Source organism: Xenopus tropicalis, chromosome 1 (genome assembly GCF_000004195.4).
Source record: "Xenopus tropicalis strain Nigerian chromosome 1, UCB_Xtro_10.0, whole genome shotgun sequence".
Lineage (NCBI taxonomy): Eukaryota > Metazoa > Chordata > Amphibia > Anura > Pipidae > Xenopus > Xenopus tropicalis.
This window is the reverse complement of record NC_030677.2, coordinates 183,671,511-183,687,556: the sequence shown is the minus strand read 5'-3', so window position 1 is coordinate 183,687,556 and position 16,046 is coordinate 183,671,511.

The following is a 16,046-nucleotide window of genomic DNA, read 5'->3' as shown; positions in this document are numbered from 1 at the left end:
TATTTTAGCAATGAATTTTATGAGAAAACAGTAGCGACAAGCCATCTTTTCAAGCCTACTGGATTTGCCTTTTAAAAAATAACTATTATTAAAAATTGAAGGTTTTTTTTCCTGTTGAGCTGCACCCTGTGAGCCTCAGTTGGGCTAGTGGCCAGTTTGCAGGCCCTTATTTTTTATGGGATGTTTCCCTACATGGCTCACATCACAGAGGAAGTTTTTAATAAATATCCTCAGGATGTGAAAGACTGAACAGGTCACATGGGACAGACGGTTTATTTCCTAAATGCATAAAGCATTATTGTTGAGCAGCCTTTTTATGTAACCTTTAGCCTTATGTGTAAAGGATGTAGTGGAGGATTTTATGATCAAACAGAAGACTGACTCTCATATTGTGCCTCTCTTACATGGCTTGAAGTTGTTATCTAACGCTCCCCGTGCAGTGGTCAAAGGGTGAATATAACATAAGGAACATAATAAGGAAAATAGATTTGCTTCCTATTCCCTTTCTAAATCATCTTACTTCCTTTGGACTGCTCATATTTTAACAGTTGAAATAATTTCTTCTCCTTATGCCATAATTATAAGCCCCTTGAGAAATAAAACTCCCAGAATGGATTGGCTTCCCCTACCGTTGGAAAGCCACCTACTGTACTGCTTTGCTGAGTCTCGGAGTCATGAGTTATTACTTTGTGAACCTGATTTCATTTGTACGGTTTTCTTTCATTATTGTTAACTTTATGAGAGACAATCAAAGCCCAGAAATATACAACCATAACCGAGCTGCAACCAGAGGAACCACAGCCTAAGGCTAGTATCATAATATCATAATCCCCCATTCTCAGTCAGTTTACTCTGTTCTTTCTGGAGAATGGTTTGTGATCTGGGCAAGTGTATAGTTAGGCACTTAGTGCAAACACCAGTTAGAAAACTGTCCATATGCCCAATGAATACGTATCTGCCCTATGATTTTAGTTTAATCCTAGGGGTGACATAGTGTATGTGTACCTAGAACGCCAATAGCGCTCAATTCTAAGCTGGTTTTCTCAGAATTGCTTCTTATTTGGCTACATTGGTTCATTTTTCTCCCACTCTTTTTATTACAATAAGTTACACACAACCTGTAAAATTGCTTATCGATTATAATTCTAAAATGTAGACGTCACTTCTATGATTTTAACTGTTTTTAAAGCTTCTCTGGTATGATTATATTAAGTGTTCTGAAAAGTAATTGCTTTTCCAGCTCCTGAGTAAGTGTTTTTCCTGTATATTACTTATTCTGGAGCTTCTCCACCAGAGGAGGCACATACAGGTACAGGATCTGGAATGCAGGACCTCCTTCCCACTGTGTCTCATACCATATGGCAACTAATCTGTGTATTTATACTTACTCATTGTATACACATTCATTGTATTATTTATTGTCTCCCTGTGTATACTGTTGTACATTGTAAGATTGTTCAGCCCTTCATATTCTTGTGGCACTTTATAAATAAAGTTATACATACATATATACATGACTAAAACTTAGTAGGATGATGTTGCCACCAATATGGATTGATCCTATTTTGGTGGTTATTAGCAATGAGTGATACTGCCCCATTTCTCTTAACCAAAAAATTAATGAAACCACAATAGGTTTAGGCAATTAGCGTCATTATTGCATTAGAGTCAAGGGCCATTTTTTCTCACAATGTGCATAGTCAATATGTTTTTTTTTTTTTTTTTGCTCCAATGTATATCTTTCTTGTGTATTTTCTTACGCCAGATGCATCAGAGTCAATGAGTATTTACTTGTGTCAAATACATTTAAGTCAATAAGATTTTTTTGGGGGGGGGAAACAAAATCAGCCAAAAAAAAAAAAAAGAAAAAGAATTCTTAAATAGACAATGATTCCAATATTTTGGAGCATTCTGTATAATGGGTTTCCAGTTAATACATTCTATACCTGTTTTTTAACCTTTTTCATTGTGCCATTTTGTTTCTAAGTACTAAAAAATACCCATCATTACAACCTTACTGCTTGTTTTTATTGTTTGATTTCTAAATTACTTTTTTAATACTTAATATCCAAATGTATATATAGGGCTCCTCCCCTAGTTCTCTGCCACGCCTTAATATGGCTGCTATATAGAGAATCCCGGTTCTTTAAGTCTTTTAAAAGGGTTCTTTTGTTATTTTGCTTTGCAACAAGCTGACAAATTCTGCAAATCCTTGACATAAGTTATGTTTGTGTATTTACCCAAAGGGTACTTATGACCTGCAAATCTTTTTCGTAATATACAATGTGGCAAAGTATGTACAAACTTTGATGGCATTAATAAATGCATATTGATGTGTGTTTCTTCCCATAGGGTACAATTGCATTGCCTAGTGTTCTCTGCAGGAAAGGCATTTATCACGACCTTGGACTGGGATAAGATGTTTTAAAGCGTGCTGTTTGAATTATTGGATAACTGTAGCCCAGTAGCTAAGAAATATTATTGTATGCGGAACATTTTTCAGAAATTGCCTGTGGAGCCATCATTCAGCATGTATCCCTGTTAGGAAAGCAAATCACTACTTTATACAGTACAGAACATACTCTTACAGCCTATCATTTAAAATTCAACTAATGGGCATTTTTGTACTGAACAAAGAGGGACAATTACAATAATTACCATTTTATCCTTTAGCTTTATAATTATTATATTAGAGACATTCAGATCTAAGTTAGAATTAATTGGCCTTTGTTCTTGGAAAATTGGATAAAAAACATTACATTTGGTACTTAAAGGAGAAGGAAAGGTACAATCACTGGGGGGTGCCAAAATGTTACATGTTAATTGTAATCTTTTACTTTATGGGACTGCTGGATTAGAGGTTGCTGTGAAAATGGGGGATTTAGACACCCATCTGTATTTCCCAGCAAGTTTTTATCGGTATCTACATCACAACCTACACTTAAAAGGGTTGTTCACTTTCAAGTTTTAGTATTTTATAGAATGTCCTACTCATAAAAACTTTTCAATTGGACATTTTATATAGCTGTCAGATGGGGGACCCTGACCCCTGCAGCCAAACAAATATTGCTCTGCAAGGCTACAATTATTATTACTTACTATTATTTATTACTTATCTTTCTTTTCAGACCCTCTCCTATTCATATTGTAAATTGTCTTTCAATACGGTGGTCTTCATCATACTAAATGTTAAGGAATAGGTGATCCACCCCTTTACATCCTTTGCCCAAACAGATACTGGTTACTAGTAATTGGTTACAGAGAATGTCAATCAACCAACTGAATCTCATTCAGTCCCACTGGTCACCTGGACAAAAGGAACAGTCCAACTAAAACCATATGAAAAAATGCACATTAATTGCAGAACAATATGTATATACATTTTTCATGGCTAGTTTGTCAATAGGTAATAATTTACGGATATATAGGGGCACATTTACTAACCCACGAACGGGCCGAATGCGTCCGATTGCGGTTTTTTCGTAATGATCGGTAATTTTGCGATTTTTCCGTATTGTTTGCGATTTTTTCGGCGTCTTTACGATTTTTGCGTAAAAACGCGAGTTTTTCGTAGCCATTACGAAAGTTGCGCAAAGTCGCGATTTTTTCGTAGCGTTAAAACTTGCGCGAAACGTTGCGCCTTTTAAGTTTTAACGCTACGAAAAAGGCGCGACTTTGCGCGCAAGTGTTAACGCTACGAAAAAATCGCGACTTTGCGCAACTTTCGTAATGGCTACGAAAAACTCGCGTTTTTACGCAAAAATCGTAAAGACGCCGAAAAAAGTCGCAAAATGTTCGTTTCCAATCGGAATTTTATCAATTCGGATTCGAAATCGTGTCTTAGTAAATCAGCCCCATAGTATATTGTGTTATAGACACAAGAAAACAGGTAATAATTTAGACATGCACAAAATACAGTGGATAAGTAGATTTTTAATTTTACAATAGACCATTTTTATTTAGGAAGAAAATCCTTTCTCCTAATTAAATTTACTTCCTAATAAACTTTAATTATGTTTTTATATGGCAAAGCATGAGATGAGTGTTTGCATTGATTTGAGTCTGCCTTGAAATGCCTGTTCCATGTAGGGAACACTGTCCGATCAAGCCAATAGGAGGTGAATATGACCCATCACAAGAGACTAGTGGTGAGCGGATATTTGCGCCAGACATGGATTCACAACGAATTTCTGCATTTTACCATTGGCTAATTGTTTAGTGAAACCTCCGTGAAAATTTGCCACGAAAAATTTGTCTCGCAGATTTTTTTTTTGACTGTCAAAATGGGCACGGTCGCGTAAAAATTGGACGCGGTCACGTCAAAAAAAGCACGGGCAACAAAAAAGACACAGGCGACAAAAAAATCACGCAACAAATGCGTTTCACGAATTTTTCCCCGTTTTGCGAATTTTATGGCGAAAAGAAACGGGACAGATTCGCTCATCACTACAAGAGACACTACCAACCAAAAAACTGTACTCTTGAATGGTACAAAAAAGGTTGGAAAAAATGAGCTTTATATCTTGTGCTCTTTAATGTAAGTGCTTTAAATCATTCTGTGCTGGAAAACCTAGTGGCCCATATTCAATACGCCTAATACTAATAAAATACAATAGGTAACCCAATGTTAATGCATATTTTGGGGTGATACACACATGAAATTTGGTTAAAAGGGGGGCCTGTCATCCTAAGAAAGAATTTTAAACTGGTTTCTATTGTTTTTGTCGAGCAAAATAAACTTTACTTACGTTATATAAATTATTTAAATCTTGTGTCTTTCAGTCTTGGAATTCACAATCACAGCAAGCTGGTAGGCGCCATTTTGTGGGCATTGTTACTAAGGCAAACTTTGTATCATCCCAAAGTTGTTATGTGCCAAAATGGGCCATGTAAAGGCTACACAAGGAAGGAGGGAGGGGGTAAGTGAGGAGTGCAGTGACATCTAGGAAGTGCTGAATGGAAAGCGAAAGTAATTGCCTGGCCCTCCTGTATGCCTTAGGCATGTATAATTGACAGCTGGGATTTTTAAATGCCTTTATAATGGGTATGGATGTGTTTAATTTAAAAATGACTTTTACTATACAGCTTTTTATGTCTGGGTGACGGGTCCACTTTAATTGATAGTAAAGTTTTGACTCGTCACAAAAGTTACCAATTAGGGATTGCCAGCTGCCAAAATTTTCATGAACAGAACTTTTGTCATGAATTCTATTTCACCAGAAAAAAAACTGGTCTGTTGCACTGGAAAAAAATGCAGATGTCATTATTATCTGCCACTTGCCTTCCGCATCAGCCAATGGGAATGGCACTCTCCCCAGTCCTCCCCTATCTATCTAAAGAGATGTCTAGCTGCAGTGTTTAGAAGATATTGGCAACATTAGAGATTTTTTTTCTGTGTAGAACAGTTGTAGCATAGTGGAAGGGTGCTTCTCTAACAAGGCAGGGCAATGTATGTCCTAAAGCAGTGATCTGCAACCAGTGGCTCGTGAGCAACATGTTGCTCCCCAACCCCTTGGATGTTGCTCTCAGTGCCCCCAAAGCAGGTAGTTATTTTTAAATTCTTCATTTGGTGGCAAGTTTTGGTTGAATAAAAACAAGATTTCCTACCAAATAAAGCCCCCTGTTAGCTGATAGTGTACATAGAGGCCCCTAATAGCCAATCTTAGCCCTTATTTGGCTCCTCCATGAACTTTTATGGTGCTTGTGTTGCTCTCCAAGTCTTTTTACATTTGACTGTGGCTCACGAGTAAGAAAGGTTGGAGATCCCTATCCTAAAGAGTTAAAAATACCTCAACTAAAATGCAGTTTCTCTTTCCCATTGACTGCTATCCATTTCAGCAAAATTTCACCATTTTGCTAATTTTTCTTTAAAGAAAATTTGCCAGTTTTGCTCATCATTACTCTTTGGGCATTGTTTACTAACAACAGGCATTGTACAAAGCATAGAAATAGAGCAGTTTGCCATATAATACTTTATACTATTAAGCAATGAAGGGATATTTCACTACAACAGTTAGTTAACAACAGTTAACAATACGGTTTAGGAGACATTTGCCCACCCCAGCCCTTGTAGATGACATTTTTGCCTAATTGAAAACATCATATATTTATTTGCACAGTCTGTCTATTTTACCCAGTTTCATTTTTACACTGAACTGTTCTTTTAAGAGGAAGGGTGTGCAGAAAGGAACAGAGTTGTGGTGATGGCACAGCAGCATTTCCATTAATGGTAGTGGTGCCATAGATACTCAGCATATAGCTGTATGTTCTATTATTTCACTAAGTCATTCAACTGTCATTGTGAGCGAGAAGCCCGGCCTGTGTGCTGGTATCCAATTATCAGTGGAGAGCAATAAAATACTTCATGAGGAAAGTGAAAGAAGTTGCATTTTTCAATATCACATCTCCAATTATAATTTCACTTTTACAACATAAGCAGAAAATATATATTACTTGTTTTTTTGTGTTCAGCACAAGATTTTATTAGAAGAAAAGATTTATCAAGGAACTGTCACCATTCCTCATAGCAGCCCATATTGCAATCTAGGTCTTGTCAAGAACATTATAATCGTGCGGAATAATTTTGTATGCATTTAAATGTATTACCTGATGGGAACAAACCACATCCAGTTTATGAGTTACCTCTCTGAAGAAAATAAACGGCCATATACGAGAAACACAGATTGGAAATAAAAGGAAATGCAGCATCTTGATCCCAATTCCCAAATAATGAGACACTGGAAGATAACAGAGGCACATGGGGATTTTATGGGTTCCTTTACTTTACAGGCCCCATCTCACAAATTAGCAAGCTATAAAATAAAGCATATTCAGGGCTTTTGTTGCAAGGCACAGTAATATCCGCTGCTGAAGGGAATAGCTATTATCGGAGGTAAGAGGAAGCATTTTCTAATAAGTGTTCTAAGATTTGATTTTATTCACATACAGACAAGCCTGTGACTAATGAAAAGTTATGGAAGAAAATAAATCCTAGTGAGACCTTATTCTTAAATGTACAAAATGTCTACATCTTAAGGGAGCGGGGGGACAATTGTATCTGCTGTTAAAGAGAAACCACTGGCACTATAGGAGTGGTGGAGACAGGATTGCCTTTAGAAAGCAGGGAGAAACATATTCCTTACCCATACACCCCTGCTAGGGTTGCCATGTTTTTCTAGAAACTATACCAACTAGGCAGGGGCAAGTTTACAAAAGGGTTGGTCATGCTGTAAATGGGTGGGGCAATGACATCAGAGGGCGGAGTTTAATCATGAAGAGAATTTAGCCGTGTCCTGAGGCATGAAATTAAGTGAATTAGGTGAGTATAGAAAGGAGAAAGAGGTGGGCTGGGGCAGGCAAGAGGCGGGCTGGGGCGTAATTCACTAGATATTACAAATTTACCTGCAAGTACATTGCTAGTAAATTTGTAATACTGGCCCGGCCTTGGCTGTTTTTTTACTGGCTAGGTTGGTGAAATACCAACCAGGTAGCAACCCTACACCTTGCCCTTGTCTGTCCCAACCTGAAAAAACATCACTTTAACAATATTCCAAGCTCCAGTAATATAACTATAGAGGGTGTTGACCTTGTGACAGGAGAACAGGGGACCTATGGCGCATGTAAATTGCTTGTGGCCCATGATACATGGAGGATCTGTGAAGCACATAAAATCATAGGCAAAAAGACTGAATATAGTGAATACAGTGTTCCTGTAAAAATGAGCATCCCCTGCCAAGCTAAGGGTTCTGGATCGCTTATTCAGAAGCCTGTTATCCAGAAAGCTCCAAATGATGGCAAGGCCACCTTGCATACATTCCATGGTAACTAAGCTGATTTTAGCAGACCCAAGTTATGGTGATCTAAATTACACAAAGATTCCTTATCAGGAAACCCCAGGGCCCATGCATTCCAGATAATAGATCTTAAACCCGTGCTAAAAAAAAGATTCAAATTCAATTCAAACTGGGGAACCCCAATAGCTGAGACTTTATCACAGTCACAATATTTTTTTTGACTTAACTTTGTTAATAAATTGGTACATTTTTCTTGGGTTTTTTTCGGCAAAAAAATGCATAGAAAAAAATTCTAATAATGCTGTTGATGCTTTTCTGGAGAAACAATACAAAAGGTGACATTCTGGCACAGATTTGCAAAAATGTGAATTTTATCGGGCAAAAACAATGTACTCATCCCCAGTGGTTAATAATAATTTTTGTTTTTAAAGCAGTAGCTGCCATAATCGCTACAATAAATGATACATTTGCATCTATAGTTGGAACTCTAATTATGTCGTTAAACAATTTCATACTTTTCTAATTAATATTTAATTACATTGCATATGTTTTGCACACACGAGTGCCCATATTCAGGCTACATAGTGTATATTGAGAGATATGAAACACAAATGCAATTGCAACTGCTTCCAAATGAAGTGCAGCACTCTGGCTGCTAAACTCTCAATAAGTAAGTAATATTACTATAGTTTTCAGAAAGCCCAATTCTGATCCACAACAAACCACATCAATAAGGCAAACAGGGCGGTAGTTAAAAAATATACAATATTTTCCAAGCGGTAGTAGGAAATTCTATATTAACATTTTTGAACCATGAATATTACTGTTTTCCTTCAAATTGCTTGCCTGTGTTGAAGCTTATGAACACAAACCTCTTCCGCTGCATGCTTGAATTAGTGTTGCTCTCAACAAAGCTGGTTTTGTGAGTCTTCCTACGCAATGGCCGTGGAATGTTTTCAGCAATGTGTGTAGACAAAAAAAAATTGTTTTCTTGTACCAGCTTATTGTGGCATTGACATAATAAAAAATCAGCATTTACGTCTATGGTTTGGGTGTTTGAGTGATATACAGATCATGCTCTTTTTAAAGACTATAAAGGAAGGAAATACATTTTTGCAGACAACCACATCAATCTCAGTGGGATACTCCTACTCACTCTGGATTTCCCAAGGGATTACATATGTGTGTAATGGCATTTATTTCAGTGATATGATCAGTGATGTTATCATATCCTGCTAATGGTAATCTACCTTGCCTAACTTCTAACGAGGCATTATCTTATCCTACCCCTGAATAGACAGTATGAAGAACAGCACACTCTGCATTCAGATCATCCCAACTGACTCACACTATACTGTATATATAGAATATAGATATTATAATACAGGGCTTTTAAGTAATTACTTCATATTCACATCACATGGCAGCCCAGAAACCAGGGCATCTAGCAGTCTAGGTGACAGTTGCAAGGATAATATTTGTATATTTAATTGTGCTTTTGCAGATGCCTATGGAATAACATCTCAAGGAATATTTGCAGTTATATTGCAATTTACATTGGACATGAATCTTGGAGCAGTGCTGTTACATAATATCCTTTTATCCATGCTGATAGGGCAACAAGCAACAATTTAAAAAAAAAATTATTTTAAAATTTGAGTAAACTCGAGTCCACTTTACTAAAAAGTCTGAACTGAAAAAGTTTGCGCTAGAAAAGTTACAGAAAAGTCACGAAGATCCCAAATTTTTTGACGATGCATGAAAACTACAACTTTTTCGAAATAGTCACACAAAAAAACAGCGTTAAAAATCAGAAACCTCTAAAGTTTCAAAGCAAAAGAAGGATATTTCAGGAAAGAGAAGGGACTTCTGGTATTGACTTCTACATGATCTCAGCAAGTTTTAGCTGGCCAATTGTCAGATTCATATTTTTAGCTGTTTGGTCACATAGTAAAAATAGTAGATTTTTTTTCCCTGCAGCTTTTAGTGCTAAAAATCCAAAATGGGAAAAAAATCTGAGTTTTCATAAATGGCCCCCTTAATGCCACATAGGCTCTTTATCAATCCCTACATGAATAAAAGCATTTTATGCAACTGATGTTTTATTGCTCTGGGACATGACCCAGTGCATATGGAGTGTCATTACTGGAACGATGTGGAATCTTGCATGACTTCTCTCCAAGACCCTTTTTGTAGAATAAGATGAGCATCTGACATTAAATAAATAATGTGTGTGTGACTGTTTGGGCTGTTTGGGCCTTTATGTACTTCAAATGCCAGGGCCTATTTTGAATCCCAGTCTGGGTTTGGTGTGACCCAAGAAAGCTGCCTATATAGCTTGATGTCTTTGTTCACTCCTGGTCAAGTTACCAGTCATGTATGGGATCTAAATGATGGCCTCACCAACTGATATCTGTAGTTCCTCTCAACAGGTTTCTATATGCCCACTAGCTTGACTGATTCTAGCCTGACTCACTCCTGTATGGCCAACGTAAATGGGCAGTTCACCTTTACTTCAGCTTTTGGTATGATATAGATATTGATATTCTGAGACAATTTGAAATTTGTCTTTGTTTTTTATTTTTTTGTGGGTTTTCAACACCAATGGCAACATTTCTAGGAATAGAGCATTATATAACATACAAATAGTTAACTAAAAGTAAAAGCACCCCTTTAACTCCCAACAGACCTCAGTGAGTATTACAGTTTCTCCCATGAATATCATGGCAACTTTCCTTAGGAGTGCTATTTCCTATTTGAGTAGAGCTTTGTGTATTTCATGCTACAACAAACATGCAAATATGAGCAAATTCAGAATTGTACATTTTAGGAACTGGATGCAGTATTTTTTTTAATTTAACATAAAAAACATTAAATGAATAAAACACTGGAACCTTTGAGCTATAAAAATTGTATTTAAGCCTTTTCTGCTCTGATAGGTTTGAATTGTGTGCAGTAATATCTTTTGCCTGAAGCCTTAGGAGCCCCATGAATAGTTGTTCAAAAACTGGCAATAATGGGAAAATGAAAATGCTTGGGGAGGGGTACAGCATTAACATAAATGGGGGGGGGGGCACAGATATGTGAAACAATGTACTTTTTTCCTGCCTGCACTTAATTACAGTACCTTCCCTCTTTCAAGCTTAATATCAAGCCCAGCGCATCTCTGCTTATGCAACTGAGCCACTAGATGATCAGTTCATTGTTAGGGGTTCAAGATTAAACCTCCTGTTAATTGACCAATCAACTTGTGTCCCTCTTATGCATGTGGGGGATGAATTAGGCTTTGATCTGAGTCTGAGAAAATGACGGTCCTATAATTACATAATAATTAAAGTACAGGCATGGGGGGGGGAACTATCAAGGAGTTCCTGGCTGTTGAAAAGCCGCATTTGGTTGAAATCACACCAGAAGGGTCTGTGGCCATGATCCACAGTGCAAGTACAGTACACCAGCCAGGATGTAAACTGAGAAGTGTAGCATGTAGAAGAATGGTGGGAAAACAATGAAAGGTTAGACAAGAGAAGTGGAGAGAGGAAAATAAAATGTATTGGAATCAGGGGTTGGGGACATGAAAAGATTACAATGGATGTATAGAGAGAAAAGAAAAAAATCATGGAGGATCAAGAAGTGGGGAGAGAAGGTGAGAGCAGAAGTAAGTGGAGGAGAATAGACTATTACAGAAGCATAATTCTGACAGAACAACCAAGTCACAATCTACAAGCAAACTTGTTGGTTACTTGCACACAATGATACATAAGAATTTCGCCCTGGAGAAAAATGTGGTAAATAGTTTAACTGTTACACAAATGATTTCCTGAAAATATAATAAAGGAAGCATTAATATAGCATTAATATAGAATATGCAATTAGTAGATGTTGGAAGAAGAGTAATGTTTTCCCATATCTTTATGTTTCTTTCATGGTAAAGGAAGCCAGTTTCCCACAGTGGAACACCTTCGTAATATTGAGCCACTTTGGGTTGGGTTCGTGGCCAGTAATGGAGGGTGTTTGCTATATTGTCACATTACATTATGTGAATTCATACTAACTTTGGGTTTTAGTTCTTCCAGTATAATGTTAACAATAAGGAACACTATGACCACTTATTATGATCACTTATTATCCTATTCTTGTCCGATAAGGGTGATTTTATTAAAATCCAGGAAACATTCTTGTTTTCTCTTGATTCATCTCATGTGTTAGGAACCTCAGAGCAGCTTCTCACATTTACTATTTCTCAACTCATCTCAATTTGCTTAAGAATACTCAAGCTGGTTAGTAAATAGGGATGTAGCGAACCTAAAAAAAAAAAGTTTGCGAACATGTTCGCGAACTTACGCCAAAACCCGCGAATATTTTTTTGCGAACCCCATAGACTTCAATGAGAAGGCGAACATTAAAAACTAGAAAAGCCATTTCTGGCCAGAAAACTGATTTTAAAGTTGTTTAAAGGGTGCCACGACCTGGACAGGGGCATGCAGGAGGGGGATCAAGGGCAAAAACTTCTCTGAAAAATACTTTGTTGGCACAGAGTTGCGCAAAAAACGCAAGCTATTCTAGCGAAAATACGCGGCTTTTTTGCTATGTCGCGCTAAACACCATGAAAACGGGGTTTGCGGAAAAACGCCATGTGTGACTTGTGCAGCGTATTGTACAATACTTTTGCGACGATAAAAACGCGGCGGAAAACGCGGCGCGAACCCAAACTGCGAACATACACTGAAAGTTCGCGAACATGTGCGTTCGCGAACACCCAATGTTCGCTCAAATTTGTTCGCCGGCGAACAGTTCGCTACATCTCTATTAGTAAATCCATATGATGGTATCCGCCTACATATTTTTTGGGGTATTTTTCAGACACAATCCACCCCATTTTTTGCCGGTAGAGAAATGTTTGGTCTCAAAGCCTTTGTAAAGCTTTGAGATAAGGAGAAGCCCATTATACAGAGGGTTTATCTATAGACTGGTGATGTTTTACTAGCTTCTCTTTAGCAAACTGCAACTCGGCAGAACCAGAAAGTGCTGAGTGGTTTCATTTTCTTTTTTAATGCATGCAATAACACAAACCATAGTTAGCTTTAAGATATGCAGTAAAAGCCCTCTCTCACCCACAAAATGGGGCAGAGCAACAAATGGTCAAAAGCATACACACAATACAGATCAATTTCAGGCTTTTTCACATTACTACTCTTCCAGTGCAAATGAAAAGTACATTTTTAGAAAACTCTTCCTAAGGAAGGTGCTGAGAAATAATCATCAACACATTTCTTTCCTGCCAGACGTTTTTATATCTTTTCTGCAAAATTACCGTGTTTATGATGTTTGTTTTGGTTCGTAGTTTAATCCCATTCTCAGACCATGTCCCATTTAATTAAAAAAAAAGAAAAAACTTGAACACTGTAGATGGGCTGATGCAGAACTATGTGTGTGGGATGGAAAGGTACACAGTCATTAAGCACGTTACTCAGAAACATCTGGACTGCAAAATCCAGTTGTGAAATAACCACAAAAGCAGCTAAATAGGACTGGTCAGAGGAAACAGGACACAGTCTAACTGGACAAGCCTCGTGAATGCTAAAAGATTAGGCATCTAAAGTTACACATCAAAGACATCAGATTTAGTACTCCTTACTGAAAGTGCCTGATTTATTATGTGGCAAGACAAGAGAAGCAAAGTTTACAAACCAAACCATGGAAATACACACACACTTGAATGGGGGCAGGCAGTACAGGAAGATGTTCAAGAGGCCACAAATAATGAAATATTACAGCAGCCAAAGAGTTCAGCGCACTCTGACTTTAGAGTTTTATTTAACAGGAGATGTAACATTGTAAAGGTCAAATCTGTGATTAAACGACTATCTAGAGACTGTAATGTAAAACTGGTCAGATTATTCGATACATACTTTAAAAGAAACATATGGCTCAGGGCAAGTATAGTTGATTCCAAATGGAAGAGAAGATATATGGGGCTATTTATCAAGGTGTGCGTGAGATAAATCACTGCTCCAACCCGTCGGAATGTGAGTAGAAAGGCCCATTAACCCACATTACATCAATGCAGGTATTCATTTGTTGCAAGCAGAGATTTCTGCATATTCAAAAGGCAAGTTCTTTGTCTGAAAAGTCCACTTAGGTTGCAGTAATGAGTTTTAAAGCAGTGCATGTTTCTAATTAGACATAATAAATACTGCCCAGACCCCCTTGCTAACCAACCACCCTACTACCAACTTTAGTGCAGGTGTGTTAGGGTGCAAACAATCATCATCATCATTGTCATTAGAATTGCCTTATTACTGCAAATACTCCTATCCTTGACTTGCTATTTCTGGTGTAGGTCAGGGCTGGGCTAGGTCTACAACTGATTGGTTACACATGGGGTTTTACTAATTGGTTTGGGGGACTGCAGTTTTTAAAAGGCTTTCTTATGGTTCTGAACCTTGTGCTGGATAAAGAACATTCTGTATACAAAACATGTTGTGTATATGACAAACCCTCCCTGCATGTCCCTGTGCCTTCTACTGCTTATCCATATTTTTCCGAGTACACTGTGGACTCTGGTGTGCGAGCAGGTGGCACAAGAATTGTGTGGGATCCTTTTACATTTTTATACAGTCCGGTATATTATTCCGTATCCCCTTATCAGTTCAAGGGGTTTTGTGGTTTTATCCTATTCCAGCCAGGGTAGAGGGGAATAATTAAATGATGTGGGGGTCAACATTATCCACTGGCCACATACTTTATGTCATGCCCCCTTGCACCCCCCAAACCCATGACCACTGGAAAGGGGTGTATGACAATGTATGCTATAAGAATCCTAAAATAACTGCTAACAGCCCTATGTAACAAAATAATATCCCACCTTCTTTACTGAGTTGGGTGGGTATCCATTGTGTCCTATAATAAAAATAAAATGGTAATAATAATAAAAAATATGTTTTTTCTAGTACCTAAATCAAGGTCCATAGCCTGCTTCAAAACTAGGTAAAAGTATTATTATTTAATCACCTAAAGGTCAAGTAGAGTCATTTTCCAAACCTGCTTTACCTCTGTTTCATTGTGATCTACCGTTCTGATCAGTTTGAAACCCTGCCTTGCCTGCCATAACTTGATAAAAGGTCTTATGTGACCTGAAACGTTACACACATATATACACAAACACACACAAACAAACATATACACATACACACACACACACACACATACACACACACATACACACATACATACACACACACACACACACACACATATACACACACACATATACATACACACACAAAAATACACACATATACACACACACACAAACATATACACACACACATATACATACACACATACACACACATATACACACACACACACATGCACACACACACACACATATACACACACACACACACACACCATCGTGGGAAGAGTGTGAGGTCTCAGCCTCTTAATTCACCCTTTCCCTCTGTAAAACTATATGATGCTATAAAAGTAAACATAATGCTCATTGTAATCAGTTTCTCAGCCAATTACGTACAAGTAGGGACATTAGTTGGTAATTAGGACATTTTCACAGCTAGAAAAGCAATAGTCATTTCTGACACACAGATGATCATGGGAAATCAGAGATCAAAGTTACTTTACAAGACAATTCTTTGCATTCCTGAAATACCTCCCAGTCCCTTGGTTCACACAATATGTAACTTAAATTCACTGACACAGGGAGCTTTTACAATGTGTCCTTTAATCCTCTGCATTATTACTGTGACTCACCGCTACTGGGACAGTTTGACCTCACACATAGCCAACGGGGGATATAGAGTTACCAACGTAATCTTTATTCTTCTAGCTACAATGGGCCGATTGACTAGGAAAACTAAGACAGAACTTAGACTGTAAGTTCCACCGAGGGCAGAGACTGCTGTGAATGATGAAAAATCTAAGCAAAACACTGCATAAAATAGTTGGGCACTATATAAATAAAGAATAATAAAATCATTTAAGATATCAGAGACAAAGAAAGTAGTTAAAGAGAGGGAACCAACCATGTCTGGATTGGGGAAATATAGGCCCATCCCTGGCATTACTATTATACAGAGGCCCAACAGCCCAATAAACAGTGAGTGCCTATGGCATCTTACAGCCGCCCCTCTGGCTTTTGCCAGAACCCACAGATTGCCAGTCTGGGTCTGGGACCAACCCATGCTGCCAGTTTCATTTTATGGATATTATTTACACCAAATGTCAATGTTACAT